This window comes from Chiloscyllium plagiosum, unplaced genomic scaffold (assembly GCF_037043375.1).
Source record: "Chiloscyllium plagiosum isolate Xiang-an unplaced genomic scaffold, Cpla_swu_hap1 HiC_scaffold_43, whole genome shotgun sequence".
Taxonomy (NCBI): Eukaryota; Metazoa; Chordata; class Chondrichthyes; order Orectolobiformes; family Hemiscylliidae; genus Chiloscyllium; species Chiloscyllium plagiosum.
Genome location: NW_028270181.1, coordinates 31,212,636 through 31,232,259, shown reverse-complemented (window position 1 = coordinate 31,232,259; position 19,624 = coordinate 31,212,636). Strand labels below are relative to the sequence as shown.

Sequence of the window (19,624 nt, the reverse complement as noted above, 5' to 3'; positions counted from 1 at the left end):
TGTCTGAATCTAATGTTTATATATAAAACAATGAACTTAAATAAGTTCAAAGTTTGTGAGAAGATTTGTAGCTCGGGTGCTCGTTGTTGTGGTTCTGTTCGCCGAGCTGGGAATTTGTGTTGCAGACGTTTCGTCCCCTGTCTAGGTGACATCCTCAGTGCTTAGGAGCCTCCTGTGAAGCGCTTCTGTGATGTTTCCTCCGGCATTTATAGTGGTTTGTCTCTGCCGCTCCCGGCTGTCAGTTCCAGTTGTCCGCTGCAGTGGCCGGTATATTGGGACCCAATATTTCCAGCTCAGCAAACAGAACCACAACAACTTAAATAAGTGTTCTGTTGAATTCTTCAAGGCCACATTTCCCATGTCTCGGTCCTTATGCTAACTAAAATCAACGTTATTGTATCAAGTAGAGATACCTTGATGGAGGTAAAATCATGGTTAGCAGTGGTGATCATGTTTTCTTACAAGAATCCAAGTTCTTGTTGACAAATAGTTTGGAAATCTAATTGAAGATCAACTGGTCAACAACCAGGAAAATCAGAGTTTGGAGGTTTAACATTATCAGTTTCTGTGAGTGCAGAAGACAGAGTTAATCCCTTCTGATCAAAATCTAATTTCTTTTAAGGCTTGAAGAAATGTTTAACAGGGTTGTGGGAAATACAATCAAGGCTGAAGGTTACAGTTGTGAGCTGAGGCAGCAAACATTTTCTTGATCCCTGTCTCTCTTTTAAAAAAATTACATTCCCATTGTTTTGATTTTTTTTTTAAAAAGGCACTTTAATGCTCCTCTCAGCAGAGCTGCAAAGCCTTCCTGAAAAAAAACACAGCTAAAAAGCTACTTTCTACATTTAAACCCTCACCTGTATCCAAAGGTCGATCAGTTCTGACAATTTTGTCTCTTCAAAATGGCAGAAAAACAGTGTGAGGTTCTGAGATACCATGATTGCTTATTGACAGTGTTTGGTGACACTGAAACTTTGGGGTGACTGCAAATATGCGCTCAACACATATTTGAACATGTCCAGGCCCTGTATATTGTGGACCAGAGATAGGTGAGGGGTTTGGGAGAGAGAGAATGGATGGGGTTGGGAATAGGGGATGATTGGATCCACAAGAGAAGGGAGAATGCAACCTGTCTGTTCTCTTTTTCCCTCCCCCTTCCCAACCACAGTACTATCTAATTCTCTTTCCTCCCAACTCATCTAGTGTCAAACCATTCAAAGACACATGTACTAAGAAGTGAAGGACCCATATCACCTTGCCACCACACTGTCCACACCCGGTCTAGCAGAATGTATGGTACATTATGTCAAATCTATGATTTTCACATTGCATTGTTACATGTTTATGCAATTCTGATAGAGAAGGGATCACCACCCTCAGCATAACCAGGAGGGAAGTGCAAATGACCTTGTCCAGCAGTCTGAACGTTGAGAAATAGAAAGTTCTTCTTTAAGACAGGGGAGAGAGAAAGACAAGTGAACTACAGATCGGTGAACTTGACATCAGTGGTGGGCAAGTTGTTGGAGAGAATCCTGAGGGACAGGATGTACATGTATTTGGAAAGGCAAGGACTGATTAGGGATAGTCAGCATGGCATTGTGCATGGGAAATCATGTCTCACGAAATTGATTGAGTTTTTTGGAGAAGTAACAAAAAGGATTGCTGAGGGTAGATCAGTGGATGTGATCTATATAGGCTTCAGTAAGACATTTGACAAGGTTGCCTATAGGAGATTGGTTAGCAAGGTTAGAACTCATGGAATAAAGGGAGAATTAGCCATTTGGATACAGAATAGGCTTGAAGGTAGAAGACAGAGAGTTGCTTTTCAGAGTAGAGGCCTGTGACCAGTGGCGTGCCACAAGGATCAGTGCTGGGTCCACTACTTTTCAACATTTATATAAATGATTTGGATGTGAGCATATGAGGTATAGTTAATAATTTTGCAGATGACACAAAAATTGGAGGTGTAGTGGACAGCAAAAAAGGTTACCTCAGAGTACAACAGGATCTTGATCAGATGGGCCAATGGGCTGAGGAGTGGCAGTTGGAGTTTAATTTAGATAAATGTGAGGTGCTGCATTTTGGAAAAACAAATCAGAGCAAGAATTTTACACTTAATGGTAAGGTCCAAAGGACTGTTGCTGAACAAAGAGACCTTGGAGTGCAGGTTCATATTTCCTTAAAAATAGAGTTGCAGGTAGATAGGATAGTGAAGAAGGTGTTTGGTATGCTTTCCTTTATTGATTGGGAGTGTTGAGTATCAGAGTTGGGAGGTCATGTTGCAGCTGTACAGGACATTGGTTAGGCCACTGTTGGAATATTACATGCAATTCTGGTCTCCCTGCTTTAGGAAGGATGTTGTGAAAGGGCTCAGAAAAGATTTACAAGCAAGTCACCAGGGTTAGAGGATTTGAGCTATAGGGAGAGGCTAAATCGGCTAGGGCTGTTTTCCCCGCAGCATCGGAGGCTGAGGGGTGACCTCATAGAGGTCAATAAGACCATGAGGGGCAGGTTCAAGACTCACCTACTCTAGAGGCATGCAATAGCATCTCTGAACAGGTGCAAAACACCTATAAACATGCCACAAGGCCAGGCTCTTCCCAACATTTGGGGAATACTGTGGTATAGTGCATATGTTACTAGATTAGTAATGTGATACAACCAGGCTAATGTTATGGGAACACGGTTTCAAATCCCACCACTGCAGATGGTGAAATGTGAATTCAATAAAAGTCTGGCAGTAAAAAGGTGGCCCTGTAACCACTATTGATTCCATTCTAAAAAATCCTGTTAACTCATGTTCTTTGACAGCTCTTTTGGTGCAGTGGTAATGCCCTTACGAGGAGGCCTGAGTTCAAGTCTCTGCCTGAATGTATGCTATAACATGTCTGAATTTTTACAATCAAAAACACTATTTAGAGGACTCTTGTGGTAGTGTCCCTGTCTCTGGGCCACCTGCTCCAAAAGAGTGTAATTCCTCCAAATAGGAATATACATGCCCAGACTCTGTCGACGCAACTGTTAGTCTCCAGGACCTATCCATAGAAGCAGAGAATGGTTAACTGTTTGCAAGTCCAAGTTAGAAAAAAAAAATTACTCCAACAAAAACTGAGATTGGCAGAAAACCTCAAAGGTGGCTGAATCACAATCAAGAGTAACAGGATCCAGCCCATTTCTTGAGAGCAAATGTTCTGACCACTGGAAGCACAGAGTAACTATGAGGACCAGAGTTCTTTACTGAAAGGGAATCAATGCTATGTCTTTGGCACTTTCCCTACCATCCCAAAGGATCTATGATGGCCAGACTGATGCAATTGAGTTTGCTAATGAATAACTAATACCAAAAGTGGATAAGGAAGTCAACTATTTACCAGAAGAGTTTAGTGAACAGACAAATGTAACTATTATTAGTGGAGAAGAGAAAATCACTTTGAAAAATATGACCATAAAGCTGGCTGAATGTACAGGATGAGGGCAGCAAGTTGGGCCTACAGATTAGAAACATGAAATGCAAACATGGAAGGGAGGAAAGCACAGTTTAAGCATGCACATTGGCTTTGGGGATGAATTTACTTTTCGGAAAACCAGTGAACAGACCATTGAAAGAAAAATGGGGAGAAGACAGGAGAATGGGGTTGAGAAACATATCAGACAGGATCGAATGGCCTAATTCTGCCCCTATATTTTATGGTCTAAGATAGTGGATCAAAATACAACAGACCAGAAAGTGATAGAAGCCAAAATAGAGGATGTGGTTTAACAAGGTCACTTAATCTTTTTTGAGATTTCTCAAGACTGCAACTCGAGTTGATGTGGAGGTTACATGACACAAGGATGGTCTCTGTCATCAGGGCCTCATCACTCTTTAGAGCAGCATTCCGAGTGTGTATTACCATTAAAGAGGCTGAGAGTGTACCTTCACTATGGAAACACCATGAGAGGAGCCTTGATTGCCTTCAGCCTGCTCTTCCTCTGAACAATAGGGCTTCACATTTCCTCCTGTGGTTGCCTGGAGTGGCTCAGCTCCTGACAATGGTGGGATACATGAGTTGAACTATCTCATCCACCTAACTGACAGAGCATGTTCTGGGTGTCTCCTCAGAGCCCCTGCATTGACTTAGTTCTACAGTGCATGTGTCACACCATGAGACCTGGCAGTCCTTCAGGAGAAGATGACATTCATTCACATGCTCGAGATTGCAGAGCCTCTCAAGTTATGGATGGATTGCACCATCATTTGTGCATTTGAGAGTCCTCTCCCTTTGGAAATTCCGTACAACATTCACCTCTTTGAGACTCTGACACTTTGCTGAAGATGCCTGAACCTCTCTTTACTGGGTCTCCTCTTACCTGCTGCCACAATTGTCATTGACTCCATGATCTTCTCTTGCCAATCTGTGATTTGCTCATCAGATTGTGCCACCCATTCTACACACACATTGCAACCATCCACGTATATCTCCCTGTCACTTACATTTCGCCTCCACCTTAGTCTCTGGACTGTGGGCTGTCTACCTGAAGCTGTGGCACTCAAAATATTGCCATCAACTATGGCAGCCTTGTCCCCAGTCAGTTAACACCCAGACTACCTGGTCCAGTATACAAGCCATATCCAATTTCTTTACAGTGAACTACTGTGAGTTTATTCAATCCACGTTACTAAGTAGTCTTAGTCCTGGCATTGCATATTGCCTTCCCAGTGAAATCTCTTTCTGTTCAGGCAGATCTGTCAATCTTCACATCGCAACTTCATAAAATTAGCCTTTACCCAAAGTCAGAAGTTTTAGTCCTGGTCTAACTTTGTCCCTTATACTAAATCAAAGTGAATAAATAATTTTGAGAGCATGTGATCACCCTATAAAGATTTACTTTGTTTCAAAATGCTTTTGTAAAACAGTTGAAACAGTGAAAAGGCACGAAATGTGTAATTTTCAAACCAAGATTTAAATAACTGGTGTACAAGATAATGGATGTGACAGGGTTAATCTGAGTGGAGCTGCAGTTATGTAACACTGGGTGCAGCATCAGGCAGTTCTGGGTAGTTGTGCTTGGAGACAATGCTTCTCACATTACTATCAGTACAACGTAACCGTCACATAATTAATAAGATGTAATAAAGATATGAGTCTCTTTTGCTGGGATTTACCTGCGGTTTAATTCTGACCACAGACTACGAGAGAGGAGCTGGTCTGCTCCCATAAGCCACCCAGGCACCACATCACGTCAGAGTATTTACCTGACATTAGCTTCTTGAATTTTAATATGTTTCTTCTCACCTTGATAAATCCCTATTATCCTCATCCTTTCCTTATCACCTCTCAAGCTGTCCTCCCTCACCAGTTTTGTTCTCGCAGTCACATTCCATTTTCAGCACGTAACTACCTCCCAAATATTTCATTATTCGTATTTCTTCCACTGTCAGTTACTTATGGTTAAAACACTTTGTTAAGAGTAATTATTCAGCTGGTCTTATTCCTCAGTAAGCTGCTGAACTGTGCTATTGTTCATTCTTGTAACTCCTACTTCCACACACTAACTCGTCAAAATAGACAATGCTGGAGGAACTCAGTAGCTCTGACAGCATCTGCAGAAAGAAAAGCAGAATTAACATTTTGAGTCTATAATAAGACTCTTCTTCAGAATTTTTGAGCAGAATCCTATAGAGGGCTAAGCAATGTTGGCTCTGACGAAATTTGTGCTGGAAGCAGACAAGATGTCTGCAAAGACCTATCTCAACCTCAGAAGCTTTTTGATGAGTGGTCTGGTTTCTCAATAGGAAGCAGCAAGATTCCAATTCAGGCAACTGTTGCTTGTTAAACACTACATTTACATTACAACTCACCTAGCTTCCACCAGACTTCCTATTTTACATCAGACATTGAAGAATCTCAATATGGAAATCAGCATAAGTACCTGACAAATTCAGCTTGCTCTGAAGTACCTCCATGTTGGATACCAGCCATCAACATCTCTGGGCATGCTCCATGTACACCACGTCCACATTGTCCAACATGTGCCACATCTCTGATTCACATACAAGAATCATAGAATCCCTACATTTGGCCCATCAAGTCTGCACTGACCCTCCAAAGAACATTCACCCAGACCCAGACCCAGACCCCTATCCTAACACTGTAACTCTACATTTACCATGGTTAACCTACCTAGCCTGCATATCCCTCACACAATGGGGCAATTTAGCATGGCCAATCCAGCTCACCTGCAAATCCTTGGACTGTTGGGGGAAATCAGAGCTGCCGGTGGAAGCTCACGCAGACATAGGGAAAACATGCAAACTCTACACAGACAATCATGCAAGGCTGGAATCGAACCCAGGTTCCTGGCGCTTTGAGGCAGCAGTGCTGGCCACTGAGCTATCATGCCGCAATTCAATACTGCACCTTAGGCTGCACTGATAACTCTTGTTGTAATGCTCCAGCAAGGCGACTGTATGCTTAGGGACACATACTCAGATACTGCATCTCCAGGCTTTTCACCTTGGTCTGCCCAGTGCTCAATCACTCTGGTTTTACCTAGATGTTCACAGCACCCTTATCTTGCCTTTTACACTTTGCCCCCTCAGCCAGAGATACCAAGCCTGCTGTGTTGCTGTGTTATTTAGCACTGACAGAAAGCCAGGAATCATGTCATTGTTGCTAGCTGTCCTCAGTCAAGTCAAAGGTAGGTAGGATTCTGGCAGGGGGTCCCAACACAACAAGTCAAGGGCGGGGCATCCATCCATGAGCTTGAGTATGGCCAGCCAGCTGCTTGATTCGGTGAAAGTCAGAGTGCTGTTCATGAAAGGCGTGAGTAGCTGACTGTTGGACAGCTTACACCCATCCTCGCTTTTTGCTCCTGGAATGCGAGACAAGTAAGTATTAAGGGAAATGAAAGTTGGTGACTCAATTGGTGCAGGTGGGAAGGTGGTCTGAGTGAGTGAGAAGCAACACAGAGGGGTTAGTGGTGTCAGATTGGTGGAATGGGTGGTGGCCAATGAAGAAGACGTTGCAGGCAATATTGAGAGTGGTGGAGCATGCACCTTAGTGGGAGATTGGTGGAGCAGCAGAGACAGAGTGAGTGTGAGGTATTGGAGAGAAGATGGTGTATTTATGCTGGTGGAGTGGAGTTGGATGTATAATTGGACATATATTCTATAGTTTACAGTTACTAACAGTACATCCACTATCTCTAGCTGTTTCCTTTAATACCCTTGGAAACAAACCATCAGGTCCACGGTTTCTATTAGCCTTCAGCCCCATGGGTTTCCTAAATATTTTTTCTCGAGTGATTGTTAATGTATTTATTTCCTCCTCCTTATTTGCCTCTTTAACATTTAATAATTGTGAAATACTATTACTGTCATCTGCTGTGAACATTGACGTAAAGTATTTATTGAACTCCTTGGCCATTTCCTGGTTCCCCAGTATTACTTTCCCAGCCTCATTCTCTCAGAGGCTTATGCACACTTTCCCCTCTTTCATCCTTTTTACAGACTTGGGAATACCCTTCATGCTCATTTTGATATTACTTAATTACTAGTTTACCATCAAATTTTATGTTTTTCCTCTTTATCTTTTTTTTGGTCTTTCTATGTTGTTAAAAACTTTCCCAATCCTCTGGCTTATTACTAACTTTTGCTTTATTCTGTGTATTTTTTCTGTCAATGTTACAATTCTGAACTTGCTTGGTTAATCATGGTTGGCTTATCTGCCTCGAAGAGTCCTTTTTCCTCATTGGGATATACATTCATTGTCCACCATGACCTAATTTCTTAAACATCTGCCATTATTCATCAACCATCCTTTTTGCTAAATTTCTTTCCTGGTCTATTCCAGCCAATTTTGCCCCCATTTCTTTATAATTACCCTTATTGAGGTTTCCCACATTGTTTCCAACCCAAGTTGCACTCTCTCAAACTGGATGCTAAATTCGACCATGTTATGGTCACAGTTTCTGAGAAGATCTTTTATTCTGAGATCTTTTATTAAACCTGCCTCATTACACGTTACCAGATCCAAATCTGCCTGATCTCTGGTTGGATCCACAACATATTGTTCAGGAAACCGTCCCAAATACTTTCAATGAATTCTTTCATGTGACTATCTTTGCCAATTTGATTTTCCCAATCATCTTGAGGGTTAAAGTCATCCATGATTAGATTCCCTACAGTGTGTAACAGGCCCTTTGGCCCAACAAGTCCACACCGACCCTCCGAAGAGTAACCCACCCAGTCCCATTTCCCTCTGACTAATGCACCTACTATTATGGGCAATTTAGCATGGCCAATTTACCTGACCAGCACATCTTTGGACTGTGGGAGGAAACCAGAGCACCCGGAGGAAACTCACACAGACATAGGCAGAATGTGCAAACCCCACACAGACAGTCGCCCAAGGCTGGAATCGAACCTGGGACTCTGGTGCTGTGAGGTTGTAGTGCTAACCACTGAGCCACCGTGCCGCAACAATGTACTTTCTCTTTTATATGACCTTATTACCTCCTAATTTAATCTCTGTCCTATCACACACTATTAGACGAGACACTATTCCGCCAATGTCTTCTTCCCCTTGTTATTTCTTATCTCTAGTCATTTGGATTCTACATCTTCACATCCAAGGTAATTTCTTGCTATTGTACTTGATCCATTTTGTACAAAGACAGCTACTCCACTACACTTTCCTTCCTGCCTAAGAGAATGTGAGGACTGCAGATGTTTGAGATCAGAGTCGAGAGTGTGTGGTGCTGGAAAAGTACAGCAGGTCAGGCAGCATCTGAGGAGCAGCAAAATTGACGTTTCGGGCATAAACTCTTCATCCTGATGAAGGATCCTGCCCAAAACATCGATTCTCCTATTCCTCGATGCTGCATGACCTGCTGTGCCTTTCTAGCACCACACACTTTCCAGTACTTTTGAAAAGTTACATTCTCCTGAATATTTAATTCTCAATTTTGATCTCTTTGTAACTCATATACTTGTTTTTTGTCTGACCACAGTATTTCTTTTACTCGTTCATGGAATGCTGGCTTTGCTGTCAGGCCTAGAGTTTGTTGGACAAGATAGGTAGTGAGCTTGCAGTCTATTTGGTGTTAATAGACTCATAATACCACAAGGAAGGGAGGTCCAGAAGTTTGACCCAGTGACACTGAAGGAACGGCAATATATTTCCAAGTCAAAATGGTGAGTGGCTTGGAGAGGAACTGGCAGGTAGTGATATTCCTATGTATCTGCTGTCCTTGTCCTTCTAGATGGAAGTGGTCTTGGGTTTGGAAGGTGCTATCTAAGGAGCCATGTAAATTTCTGCAGTGCATCTTGTAGATGGTACACAAATATAACCTCAGCCCTTACCAGGTTGGTGGTGCAAGAAGAGAATCCTGCCACTAATGTGGATCCAAATATTCTAGCCATTATGGCTCAATTTGAATATGCTAATCAAACAAGCATTAGTAAACAGTCACGGTGTGCTACGTGTGCTTTGCAGGATGTCAAGTCTCAAGTAAGGAAATGTATAATGGAGCTTCCAAAGCAGGTGATAATGGTGAGGCAGGACACTAAGCAGAGTAAGCTCGAGCAGTTAGATGGATCCTCTCTGGAGCAAAGTTCCAGGATGCCAATGCGAGTGGAACACCTTGTGGCTGAAAAGGTTAGTCAGTTTTCCACCAAGAATATACCAAAATATATTTGCGGACCAAAAGCTAGGGTTTTCTCATACACTGGGTTACTTTATCCTGTAAATCTGGAATCAAAAGATTGGAGAGAGAAAATTCTTACAGAGCTGGCATAACCTGCATGGAGACTTATTAGGTGGGATGTGAAATTTCAATTTCTCAATGGCTGGTTGATATGTCGCAACAAAGAAGCATTCTTTGGAGCAAGTTGACTATTAAACTGGTCTGCGGCAGATCCATACTTTGTACTCCATTTGCTTGCCATGAAAAATCATTTGTGTAAAAACTCTTTTTTTTTATTTGAATCCTTCCCACGAGATAAAGTCAGACTTTCATGGCACTCTTATAGCATGTGATTTATGATCTTTTTAAAGCAGGTACCAAGGACTCAAAACAGCAAAAGCCCTAGAGGCATACTATATATGCAAGAAGAAAATTAGGAGAGCTAAAAAGAGACATGAAAGAACAATGGTAGGTAAACTAAAGAAAAATCCATTTGTTATTTTAGAAGTACATTAAGGACAACTAGGGAAAGAGTACAGACATTAAGGACCACATTGTAATTTGAGTGTGGAGCCAGAGGATGTAAAGAGAGTTCAAATGAACAATTAGTGCCAGTGTTCACGAGTGAGAGGGATGTAGCTATAGAAATAAAGTCGTATGTAAAGAAATTATCACAGAGATAGAGTAGGCTCTGAGTTGTCTGGTAGGTTTATAGATACATAGATCTTCAAAGCTGGATGAAACGTCATGGAGTCATGTAGCAATGAAAAAGGCTGGCTATGTCTATGGTGACCAACAAGCACCAAACTGTACTAATCTTATCTACATGCACTCTGTCCATAATATACTATGGCCTGGCATTTTAAGTGTTCATCCAGATTTTAAAAAAAATATTGTGAGAGAATCTGCCTCCACTATCCTCTCAGGCAGCACGTTCCATATTTCTATCATCCTCTGGGTAAAAACATTTTTTCTTGGATCTCTTCCAAACCCACTTACTCCTCACCTTAAACCTGCACCCTCTGGTCTTAGAAATGTCTGACATGGGGAAAAGACTCTCACAATGTATTCTGTCTTTGCCTCTCATAATGTATATTTCAGTCAGATCCCCCCTCTGCCTCCCCTCCTCCAAGGAAAACAAACCCAGCCCATCCAGTCTCTCTTCACAACTGAGAATTTTCATCCCAGGAAACATTCTGCATCTCCTTTGTACCTTCTCCAGGCTATATCCCAGATTGTTGAGTAAAGCGGGGGAGGAAATAGCAGGAGCACTGGCAATAATTTTAAATTTCTCTCGGCTGCAGGAGAGGTGCTGCAGGACTGGACAACAGCCAATGTGCTACCATTATTTAAGACATGAGCCAAGGATAAACCAAGAAACTACAGGCTGGTAAGATCTCAGTGGTGAAGAAACTATTGGAAGCAATGCTGAGAGACAGAATTAATCTGTATTTGGAGAGGCAGGGATAATCAGCATGGCTTCGTTATGAAGAGGTCAAGTTTGACCAACTTGATTGAATTGTTTTTGAAGAGGTGACTAGATGAGGGCAATGCATTCGATGTAATGTGCTTGGGCTTCAGTAAGGCTTTTGATAAGGTCCCACATGGGAGACTCATAGCAAATGTGAGAGCAAAGGGATCCAAGGAAAATTGGTAACTTGGATCCACAATCGAATGAGTGGCAGGAAGCTGAGGAAGATAGTCGCGGGGGCTTTTTGTGACTGGAAGCCTGTGTCCAGTTGCATCTCAAAGGAGTCAATGTTAGGGCCCTTGCTGTTTGTGGTTTGTATAAATGATTTAAACTTGAATGTGAGAGGGAAGATCAGTAAATTTGCAAATAATACAAAGATTGGTGGGGTGGTAAAGAATGAGGAAGGTAGGCTTAGATTCTAAAAGGATGGGATAGTCAGATGGTTGACCTTTGGCAAATAGTATTCAATCTGGATAAGTGAGAGATGATGCATTTGGGCAGGATAAACAAGGCAAGGAATACATGATGAATGGTAGGGCCCTGGGGAGCACCGAGGATCAGAAGGACCTGAGTGTGCATACACAACAGCCCCTTAAAGTGATTAAGTGATTAAGACATACGGGAGTCATATAGGACATATGAGGTGCAGAGGATATATACCAGGATGTTGCCTCTCATGAAATTTTATATCTCAATCAGATCTCCCCTCAGCCTCCTCTCCCCCAAGGAAAACAAACCCAGCCCACCCAGTCTCTCCTCACAACTGAGAATTTGTATCCCAGGAAACATGAAGAAAGATTAGACAGATTACGGTTGCTTCCCCTGCAGCAGCAGAGTCTAAGCGCGGACATGATTGAAATGTATACAATTATGAGGGGCACAGACGGGCACAGACACCAACATTTCCCTTTGGTGGAGGGGTCATTGACCAGAATGGGGGGAGGTTGTTAAGGCAGAAGGTAAAGAGGAAATTAGAATCATAAGATCATAGAAACCTTACAGTTTGAAAAGAGGCCATTCGGCCCACTAAGCCTGCACCAATTCTCTGAAGAGCATCCCACCCAGAGCCAGCCTCCCACCCTATCCCTGTAATTCCACATTTACCATGGCTAACCCATCTAGCTTGCACATCCCTGGACACTAGGAAATTTTTTTTCACCCAGACAATGGTGAGAATCCGGAACTCACTGCCTATAAAGGTGACAGAGACAGAAATCCTCATAACATTGAAGAAGTATTTAGATGTGGTATGTCAAGGCAAACAAGGTTATGGGGCCAAGTGTTGGGAACTGGGATTAGAATACCTGTAGTTAGGTGGATGTTTTTGACAAGTTGGGCTCAAGAGTGTTTTTTAGTGCTGTCAGCTTCTATGACTCGCCCTTACCCTCTCAAACCCTTCTCTCTCTCTCTCTCTCTCTATGCCCCAAATCCCCTTATCCTCCTGTCTCCAATTCTCACTGCATGTTTCCTCCTCCCTATCTCTCTCTCACACACCCCTCCCTCACTAGTTACTTCCGTTTGCCTCTATTGCTCTCTCAGCTCAGTACATCCTCTAACACTGTTAAATCCTCTGTACTGCTATTATCACTGTCAATCAGCATTGTCCTTGCACCTCATCCTATCATTCCTTGCAACCTTCACCACCAGATATCCTATCTCACTTTCTCCATTCCCCATAATTCTTACCCATTATTAGCCCTCTCGAGTCCAGAACCAGAGGACACAGTTTAAAAAATAAGGGATAGGCCATTTAGAACAGAGTTGAAGAGAAACCTCTTCACCCAGAGAGTGGTGGATATATGGAATGCTCTGCCCCAGAAGACAGTGGGGGCCAAGTATCTGGGTACTTTCAAGAAAGAGATGGATAAGGCAGGAAAAGGATACTGATGATTAGTCATAATCATAATGAATGGTGGTGCTGGCTCGAAGGGCCGAATGGCCTACTCCTGCATCTATTGTCTGTTGTCTTCCCTTGATACCCCCTCTCCTGTGTTTAACAGATCTTCAGTTCGTTCTCCCTCCCCTTCCCACATCACCCAGATGTTCATCTTACTTTTGGTAAGAGGGCGGTAGAGTAGGGCTTCTGAGCTCAATGCTTGGCCCCCTCCATTCGCTTTTCTTTTATTTTTTCTCTCTCTTTGTTTTTTCATTTTTTTTTGACTTACCTCTTGTTGCAGAGCTTGGTCATGGCAACAGCATTAGCTGCGAGTGGACCCAGCAGCATAGACTGATGGTGGCACCGCCAGAATCAAGATTGGTTTCCTTGCATTTTCTGCATGGGCGAGGTATGCCTAGTGCCAACTTATGGCTGCTGCAGCAGAGGCAAGTTTGGGTTCCTGATGGAGTTTGTGACCGACCACAGATTCATGGAGGTGAGTTTGGGCCCACTACAAGATCTGGCTGGATCAACAGAAGCTTCAATGGTGATGTAGACTCAAAGCAGTCTCATGGCAGTGGAGTCATGTTTGGACTAATGCAGTACCTAGCAAAATCGGTGGTATTTGGATTGGTGAAGCCCATCAAGAATTCATAGTGGCAAAGGTGTTGGTGGAGGCAAGATGGTGCTGAAGAATTGTAACTTTTGTTCCAGCAGTGGTGGCATGGTGAAAGGGACTTGTGGCTTGCCACCATACCATGGCTCATGGTAAAGCACTTAACAAACAGTTAAACACTTTTTTTCTATATTTCTTCATTTTTCTGCATTTATATTCAATATTTTGATTTACTTTTCTGTGTTTTAAGATGGTGCCAGAGAGTGGTGAACTATACTTTTCACGATATTTTGTTACAAAATACATGTGACAATAAATAAATCAAATCAAACAGCACAAAACTTGGTGGGAATGTGATTAGTGAAGGGAGTGCAGAAAAGCTTAAAGGTGACTTGCATAAAGAGGGAAAAGTATCCGTAATAGTATACATTATGGAGATATATGAAATTGTCACGTGTCAGGAAAAACTGAAGTGACAAACATTTCTTAAAGGTGAGAGATTGGACAATGTAGCTGCGCAAAGAGATTTGAGTCACGAAGAGCAAGCAATGCTGGTGACCTTCAGCAACACAAGCGGGTTTCAATGCACGATTAAAAATTTTCTGTATCACCTACAGAGGGACAACTGTGTAAACTTCCGGCCTCCTCGCTAGGCCCCGCCGCCTTCTGACCCCGCCCCAACCTCACTCTGACCCCGCCCCACACACTGACATCTCTCCGTCACACTGACATCACTCCGTCACACTGACATCACTCCGTCACACTGACCCCGCCCCCTCACACTGACATCACTCCGTCACACTGACCCCGCCCCCACACACTGACATCACTCCGTCACACTGACCCCGCCCCCACATACTGACATCAATCCGTCACACTGACCCCGCCCCCACACACTGACGTCACTCCGTCACACTGACATCACTCCGTCACACTGACCCCGCCCCCACATACTGACATCAATCCGTCACACTGACCCCGCCCCCACACACTGACAACCTTCCGTCACACTGACCCCGCCCCCACACACTGACCCCGCCCCTTAAACTCACACTGACCCCGCCCTTAAACTGATCCCACCCCCTCGCACTGACCCCGCCCCCTAATTGATCCCACCCCCTCACACTGATCCCACCCCCTCACACTGATCCCACCCCCTCACACTGACCACGCCCCCTCATATTGATCCCACCCCCTCACACTGATCCCACCGCCTCACACTGATCCCACCCCCTCACACTGATCCCACCCCCTCACACTGATCCCACCCCCTCACACTGATCCCTACCCTCTCACACTGATCCCGCCTCCTCACACTGATCCCGCCTCCTCACACTGATCCCGCCTCCTCACACTGATCCCGCCCCCTCACACTGATCCCGCCCCCTCACACTGACCACGCCCCCTCATATTGATCCCACCCCCTCACACTAATCCCACCGCCTCACACTGATCCCACCCTCTCACACTGATCCCTACCCCCTCACACTAATCCCGCCCCCTCACACTGACCCCGCCTCCTCACACTGACCCTGCCCGCTCAAACTGACCCAGCCCCCTCAAACTGACCCCGCCCCCCTCACACTGATCCCGCCCCCTCACGCTGACCCCGCCCCCTCACGCTGACCCCGCCCCCTCACACTGACCCCGACCCCTCACACTGACCCCGCCCCATCACACTGACCCCGCCCCATCACACTGACCCGGCCCCCTCACACTGATCCCGCCCCCCTCACACTGATCCCACCCCCACACACTGATCCCGCCCCCTCACACTGATCCCGCCTCCTCACACTGACTCCGCCCGCTCAAACTGACCCCGCCCCCTCAAACTGACCCCGCCTCCTCACACTGACCCCGCCTCCTCACACTGACCCCGCCCGCTCAAACTGACCTCGCCCCCTCAAACTGGCCCCGCCCCCTCAAACTGACCCCGCCCCCTCAAACTGACCCCGCCCGCTCACACTGACATCACTCCGTCACACTGACCCCGCCCCATCAGACTGACCCCGCCCCATCACACTGACCCAGCCCCCTCACACTGATCCCGCCCGCTCACACTGATCCCGCCCGCTCACACTGATCCCGCCCCCTCACACTGATCCCGCCCCCTCACACTGATCCCGCCCCATCTCACTGATCCCACCCCCTCACACTGATCCCGCCCCATCTCACTGATCCCGCCCCATCTCACTGATTCCGCCCCCTCACACTGATCCCACCCCCTCACACTGATCCCGCCCCCTCACACTGATACCACCCCCTCACACTGATACCACCCCCTCACACTGATACCACCCCCTCACACTGATACCACACCCTCACACTAATCCCACCCCCTCACACTGATCCCGCCCCATCTCACTGATCCCACCCCCTCACACTGATCCCACCCCCTCACACTGATCCAGCCCCCTCACACTGATCCCGCCCCCTCACACTAATCCCACCCCCTCACACTGATCCAGCCCCCTCACACTGATCCCACCCCCTCACACTGATCCCACCCCCTCACACTGATCCAGCCCCCTCACACTGATCCCGCCCCCTCACACTAATCCCACCCTCTCACACTGATCCCACCCCCTCACACTAATCCCGCCCCCTCGCACTGATCCCGCCTCCTCACACTGACCCCGCCCGCTCAAACTGACCTCGCCCCCTCAAACTGACCCCGCCTGCTCACACTGACACCGCCCGCTCACACTGACACCGCCCACTCACATCACTCCGTCACACTGACCCCGCCCCCTCAATCTGATCCCGCCCCCTCACACTGACCCCGCCCCCACACTGACCCCGCCCCATCACATTGACCCGGCCCCCTGACACTGATCCCACCCCCTCACACTGATCCCGCCCCCTCACAATGATCCCACCCCCTCACACTGATCCCGCCCCCTCACAATGATCCCGCCCCCTCACACTGATCCCGCCCCCTCACACTGATCCCGCCCCCTCACACTGATCCCGCCCCCTCACACTGATCCCGCCCCCTCACAATGATCCCACCCCCTCACACTGATCCCGCCCTCTCACAATGATCCCACCCCCTCACACTGACCCCGCCCCCTCACACTGATCCCACCCCCTCACACTGATCCCACCCCCTCACACTGATCCCACCCCCTCACACTGATCCCACCCCCTCACACTGATCCAACCTCCGCACACTACTTGCACCCTCACTCTGACCACGCATCCTCAATCTGACCCCGCCCCCTCACACTGATCCCACCTTCTCAAACTAATCCCATCTCCTCACGCTGACCCCGCTCCTCACGCTGACCCCGCCCCCTCACACTAATCCCACTCCCTCACACTGACCACTCACACTGACCCCGCACCCTCACACTACCCCCGCACCCTCAATATGATCCCGCACCTTCAATCTGACCCCACACCCTCAATCTGACCCCACACCCTCACTCTGATCCCGCACCCTCACTCTGACCCCACATCCGCAATCTGACCCCACACCCTCAATCTGACCCCGCCCCTCACTGAACCGTATCCTCACTCTGACCCCGCACCTTCAATCTGACCCCACATCCGCAATCTGACCCCACACCTTCAAGCCGACCCCATACCCTCACTCTAACCCCGCCCCTCACACTGACACCACCCCTATACTCTGACCCCTCTCCTCCCCAACTCTGAATCCCGCCCCTCACTCTGAACCCCGCCCCCACACTCTGAACCCCGCCTCCACACCCCACACTCTGACCCCTCCCGTCACTGTCACTGCCTCACACTGACCCAATCCCCTAACTCTGACACCATCCTCCCTGCCTGACCCCACCCCCTCTGTCCTGACCCCGCTTTCTCTCTGACACTGCCCTCTTATACTGACCCCACCTCCTCACTCTGTCCCCGTCCCACACTCTGTCTCGACCCTCCACACTATCCCCGCACCTACTCCGTCCCTACCATTGTCCGAAACCTTACATTAACTCCGCCCCTCACACTGACCCCGACCCACACTCTGCACCCGCCTCTTACACTGACCCCGCCCCTCACACTGGCCCCGCCCCTTACACTGACACCGACCCACACTCTGGCCCTGCCCCTCTCACTGACCCCGACCCACAGTCTGGCCCCGCCCCTCACACTGACTCCGTCTCTCACACTGACACCGACCACGCCCACATTCTGGCCCCGACCCTCACACTGACCCCACCCCTCACACTGACCCCCACCCACATTCTGGCCCCGTCCCTCACACTGACCCCACCCCTCACACTGACACCCGATCCACACTCTGGCCCCGCCCCTCACTCCGCTCCACACCTTCACTCCGCCTCTCACCCTGACCCACCCCATCATTTTGGTCCCGCCCACTCACTCTGACCCCCGAACACGCTAAGCCCACCCCATCACTCTGACTCCGGTCCTCCCCCTAACCACTCGCCCTCACTCTGACCCGACATATTACACTGACCCCGCCTCGCATTCACTCTGACCACGCCCCTTCAGTTAACCCCGCCACTCACATTGTCCCTGCCCCGCACACTGACCCCGCCCCCTCACACTGACCCCGCCCTTCACGCTGATCACTCTGATCGAACTTCTCATTTTGATCCCATCCTGACCTGGGCCCCGCCTCACACTAACCCCGCCCATCATGCAGACCCCGCCCCTCTCACCGACATCACGCAGACCCCGCCCCCGCCACCATACTGACGCATTCAATCTTCAATCTGACCCCGCCTCTATCTTAGCCACGCCCCAGGCCCGTCAAGTTCTGTTCCGGCTCTTGGGATGCTGCCTGACCTGCTGTGCTTTTCCAGCACCACTCTAATCTAGATTCAAGTTCTGTTCGAATGTAAAGAATAATTTGGAGGGGTCAGTGTTGGACTGCGGTGGACAAAGTTAAAAATCAACTCCCAGAAAGTGAGGACTGCATATGCTGGAGATCAGAGTTGAGAGTGTGGTGCTGGAAAAGCACAGCAGGTCAGGCTGCATCTCAGGAGCAGGAAAATCGACGTTTCGGGCATAAGCCCTTCATCAGTTAAAAATCACGCAACCACAGGTTATAATCCGCCAGGTTTATTTGGAAGCACGAGCTTTCAGAGTATAAGACGCAGAATTTATAGCAAATGTTTATAGTATAATGCAAATGAAATTATATATTGAAAAATACCTGGATTGTTTGTTATGTCTCTCATCTTTTAGAATGACCATGTTGGTTTCGGTTCTTTCATAGGTAAATCCCAGAACATTTTTTAAAGTGACATTCTCAAGTGAACTTTAACAATAGGTGCCATGTCAGCTCAGATAATGCATTGAAGGTGTGAGGTATATGAGGCTGTCTGTGCCCCAACGTTCATATATAGAATCTTACATGGTTGCATGCAGTTTTTGAGCAATATAAAATATAATTCTGCAAGTACAATTTCACCCCACAAACCTATATGTGTGTGTGGTGGGGGTTGAGTGTCTGTGAGAGTGTGTGTGAGTGTAAAGGGGCATAAGTCTGTGAGAGGGTGCACTTGTGGGTGTGCATGTGTGAGCGTATGAGAGAGGGTCTGCATTAGTGTATGGGTCTATAGGAGAGTGTGTCTGAATGTGAGAGAGATGGAAATAGAGTTAGTGCAGTGGAGTCACCTGTAGTGTGACATGAACCTAAGGTCCCAGTTGAGGCCAGACCAATGGATACCGAACTTCCGTGTGCTCACAGCGCCAGCGATCGTGGGGATGATTGTCTGTGTGGAGGTTGCACAGCTTTACTGAATCTGGCCTCTTGCAGTTCAAAAATGTGAAGTTTAATTGGATTGGACATGCTAAATTTCCCCTTGTACTCAGCACCACCTCACCATTCTGCCCTTCACCCCACTCAAAACTCTGCTCCCCCTCTCTTTATCTGCAGCTACCCTACCCCCCAACTCCATTTCTGAAGAAGGGTTATACCTGAAACTTTGGACCTCTCTACCTCTTGATGCCACCTGGCTTGCTGTGTTCATCCAGCCTGCTTCTTGTCTAAATTGCCCAT

General features: G+C 47.0%; 1 long non-coding RNA gene across 1 annotated transcript in view; it reads left to right on the top strand.

Annotated features, from left to right (window-relative positions):
• The window catches only part of LOC148137460 (uncharacterized), a 65,064-nt gene extending 51,099 nt beyond the window's left edge, over positions 1-13,965 (top strand). The window contains exons 2-3 of the long non-coding RNA XR_015754285.1: positions 10,041-10,137; positions 13,318-13,965. This is a non-coding gene — a long non-coding RNA (uncharacterized LOC148137460). The remainder of the gene's footprint in view (positions 1-10,040; positions 10,138-13,317) is intronic.
• The last annotated feature ends 5,659 nt before the right edge of the window (positions 13,966-19,624 follow it).